General features: G+C 38.9%; 1 protein-coding gene across 1 annotated transcript in view; it reads right to left on the bottom strand.

Annotated features, from left to right (window-relative positions):
* The window catches only part of MFAP3L (microfibrillar-associated protein 3-like), a 14,268-nt gene extending 10,460 nt beyond the window's left edge, over positions 1-3,808 (bottom strand). Inside the window, exon 1 of the mRNA XM_010194949.1 lies at positions 3,793-3,808. The gene's annotated coding sequence lies outside the window, so the exon portion shown is untranslated. The remainder of the gene's footprint in view (positions 1-3,792) is intronic.
* Between the last annotated feature and the right edge of the window lie 667 nt (positions 3,809-4,475).

Genomic DNA, 4,475 nt, shown 5'->3' on the forward strand with positions numbered 1-4,475 from the left:
AGAAGTACATGCCATTCTATTCAGCAGTGGTACAATGAAGGAGTTCTTCAAGTTGCCTTTACAAACATGTAAATATTTTAGAATATTTTTACTGTAAATTTCACCTCAGTTCTGTTCCTCTCTATCCTACTTCATGTCCCACTATTGCAAAAGTAGGCAGTATATGGTGTCCTAGCGACGTTTAAGACCTCTTTCACTTTAAATATTTGAATGGTCCCATTAATTTAACCATGTCTTTGAATGCTATGGTATGTGCTCCCCTCATGCAAACAAATTCTGAGAAGACTGTAATTCATTAACGTAGAAATGAACCGATGAAGGCTGTTAATTACTGGGGAGATAATTTAAAAGTACCTCAAGAAAGCCAAACCCCTGAAAAGTTCCCTTTTGATGTTGCAGCTCCTGTAATCGCAGCATCTCTGCTGTACCAAATCAACGTTTTGCAAAATATACTGAAGTAATGAAAACACTCGGGCAACCTGGATGCTTAACTTTTCATTAAATAAGTTGTAGTTTATATGACCATATTGATGTGGACTGAGTGATTTAAGTGTCCTTTCCTGGAGGTATTTTAATGACTGCAGTAAAAACAAAGCAAACTTTTGTATTTAGTGGAGAAGCTTGCTGTTTTTAATCAAGATAGGTACTATAGGAGAAATGTCCTACTGAGATGTGGGCTATGCAGATTGCAAAGCAGAATCAGCCCTATTGGTAGTAGAGACTTTTTAAGGCTCAGCTTATCTTTGATTAGGTATGCACCCTTTACAGGATTTTTAATCTTGGAGGCTGGACAATTACCACTCTATATAGTTTTGTATACAAAGCTATTATTCCAGAAACATCTGTATGGCTTTAAGAGACACTTGCTTGATTCCTTGCAAACTTTCAGCATAGCTGCTGTTTTGCTGTTGCAGTAAATGCAGATGGATCAGTGTTCCTTTTGTTGAGAAACGAAGAACAAAGATGCACAGAGAATCTCTCCTACACTTCCACATACATCTGAGCGCTGCTTGGCCTCACCAAGTTTTACGTATCTTGCATTTTCTTTACTCACCTCTTATCTTTTATTTATACCAGCATTCTGTAAGCATTATTCTGCCAACAGTTTAAATAACCGGTCAGCAAATATGCAGATCTCATATGCTCTTGGCATGGCTTATGTGACCCTGCTAAGAACATAGCAATGCAGAATCTGACCCAATTCACTTCCTTCCACTTCCTCTTGAGCTGTGTTTGCCAAAGCTAACCATCCTTTAAGCACATCTTATTTTCTTTTTCCAAATGAAGAAGAAAAACTCCAGATGTAGGATATTCAAACAAGACATAAAATTGAAAATTAATTTTTGTTTAAATACAGGTATGAAGGGCTTTGCTTCTATTTAAATTTTAAATTTTGTATATGTTTTGAATGTTTTCAATGCACTGACATAGTTTTCATTATACTGTTTTAACAAAATGCTCCCATTTTAGTTGAAATATAAAAGAGAAAAAAATAAAACAGACTTCAGTATGACTAATTCTTCTCTATTCCTATAGAACTGCAAGATGAATATAACTCTTAATGACCGGCTTTCACATTTATTGGTTTATAGGATACAGAGAAAAGAGGTTACACGTGGATGCTGTGATTAGGACAGGATTAACCTTGTCAGAGGAGGAATTTAAAGGAGACTAACCATTCATGACTGATTGCAATAGAAAAGGATCAATTCAGGTTAAAAGTGCCTGTACCTATTTCCTCCACAAGTTAAAGGTTTGTCCTGCACCACACAGCAAATTAAGTGATGCTTGTACAAAAATGTGATCAATTCAGCCCTTTCCAAGCACGTCTGTATAAAGCCATGTATATGCAATACTTTAGCTGGAAGGCCTCAAGAGTTTACTAAAGAAGCTCTATAACTTCAGATTTTTGTGCCAGTCATTTCTATGTTGTATTGAAAGACATAACAATAAAGTAATGTAAGTTACTCAGCATCCAGTATTGTTGGTAGGACTGTGTACCACACAGTCACGTGCGTATGATTCGGGACTGCACACACACAGCAGCGTAGTTGCAGCGCCATATATGTGTGCTGGCCCTGCATGACTTAAAAATATCAGCAGATATCTTTTCTTGGTATAAAATTCTCAGAGCAGCAGAACCATGTCAATTAAAGTGTTAAGTCTGGGCTTATGTGTTGTGTCTCTCTTTCAAAATAAGATAATTACACACATGTACAGAGTTTCATATTTCTGATAAACAGGTGCTACTCATGGTAATTACTTTTGCTCATAAATAAGAGAATCCACTACCATAATTTCTTAAATAGCTAAATCAAAATCACTAAATCTGTGTGAATACCTCTATCTTGACACAAATAGGTACAAGTTTTGCCTGCCCTTCGCAGCCTGGCAGCCTTTTATCCTGGCAGATAAAAGGTATGGTGCTCTAAAATGCTGCTACAAATGATTTTAATAATAATAATTGGTGAAAAGTAATAGCATCTCTATTGTCTTGGAAATTATGTTTCTAAGATGGGTCTATATGCAGACAGAAAATGCCACTGTTTTAGTTAATGGAGCTAAAAAAATCAAGGCAAGGAGAGGTTTGTAAAGGCACAAAAGTCTGCATGGATGGACAGCAGATTAGAATCACGGAAATGAAGCATACAGGAGCTTGGTTTTACACCACAATCTTCTGGTGACATGTTAATATGGTCCAGGATATCTCAAAGTAGGATTGTAGGTGTTTGTGCCTGCAAAAAACTTCTTGTAAAGGTGGAACTTGCTGACAAAGACCCTGTGCAGGATCAGTACAGGTCACTTAGCTCCAGGGAAGGCCACTCTCCCTGTTATACGTTACATCCGTATGTAATGTACATACGTTACACTGGTAACTGGTGCCTTACACTGGCAAGAAGTTCAAACCATAAAAGAAATGCCAGTCCCCAGATAGCAAACTTTCTAGGCAAGAACTGAAACGGAAATTGGTTTTGTGCCATTTAAATAATTCCCCAGCACTCATACCATTGCGTCACAAACATGACTGTCTCCTAAATTGTATGGGGGTGGCTTTGCATACATCTGTTGGTTGGTTTTGCTTGTTTTTTGTTTATTCCCTGATTTAAGTGATGAATACAGTTTAATCAGGCTCCTGTGCTGACTCCATCTACCTCCTCCCCATTAGAGAAGAACCTGTCTAATTGCAGGGAGGCAAGGGGGATTGGTCAGGGAGGTAACTAGAGTTGTACAACATAGATCACTTCAGAATTCCCTGCCATACTCCCACCATGTGTTAATTGTTTTAAGAGCGGCTGATTTTCTCTCTTAAACTTTCAGGATGGCAAACATGCCTTTGACAAATACCACATATCCCTGTATTAAAGTAGTAGGAAGAAAGCCTTTGTTTTGGTGAATATTCTGCTGTTTGTCGAGGCCTCTGAAAACTTCAGATTTTTTAGAAAAAAGGGGTAGCACTCAGTTGTGTAAGTTTCAGTCAACACCAACTGGTGGTGATATACTGCAGTCTAAATGAGAAGGCTTTCTAATGAAAAAGGATTCCTACTACACCAACCACAAGTGTATCAATGGTGCTGCTGCTAACTGTACACACTAAGCCAGATAAAAGATTCCTGCCATGCAAACATCACCTCCATTGAAGAGATCTACTGCATTTTGTCCTATTGCAGTGGAGAGAAACTCTTCCACAATGCAATGGCTCTAAACAACTAAAATGCTACATTTTTCCCCTTTTAACTCCTTTGTGGTTTTCACTTTGAACTAACTTCACAGCCTTTCGGGAAAAAAATATACAAAATGAGGTTGCATTTTGTATTTAGCATTGTTTACATAGTACTTTTATTTCCAGAGCAGGGTTATCAGGGAAGTTCCATTTCAGATGCTTCAATTTAACGACTGAAAGATGACTGTTAGAAGTGTTGTCTCTTACAAGACTCTCCAGATAAGTGCACTAGAAAAGCAGTAGTGCGCTCTGTTCTCTTTAGCTCCCTCGTCCTGTGCTGTTCGAATTTGCCCCGTTGAGAAACAGTATTTGATAGTTACTGCAAGACAACTCTGAAGTTTTAAATTGTTGTTCCCTCAAGGCACTTCTGAAATTGAGTGTTACCTCATGAGACCTCCTGTGAAGCAAAAGGGTAATTAAAGCAAAATATTAGGAGGCAGCCTTTATTTTAAACGTCAAGCAGCACAGCTTAAGCTCTCTTAAAATGTAATCTCCACTGAAGAGGTCTCTGCCTGAATGACCACCTCCCACTCTCCTTCCCAGCGCCGGCCTGCGGTGACTACCCTGACCGCGGGCTCCGGCAGCAGCACAAGAGCTGAAGATGCCAAGCAAAAGTTCTGGGCTTATTTGCTTTTTTGCCTAAAGCAACACATTCTCCTGCAAGCCCCGGTGCTGATTTTAATTCATCTCTTCAAGTTTCACAGACAACACAGCGTTACTCCACTGCCGTTGCGCCAGTAGCTACCGCTCTCCG

Source organism: Mesitornis unicolor, unplaced genomic scaffold, assembly GCF_000695765.1.
Source record: "Mesitornis unicolor isolate BGI_N332 unplaced genomic scaffold, ASM69576v1 scaffold35571, whole genome shotgun sequence".
Taxonomy (NCBI): domain Eukaryota; kingdom Metazoa; phylum Chordata; class Aves; order Mesitornithiformes; family Mesitornithidae; genus Mesitornis; species Mesitornis unicolor.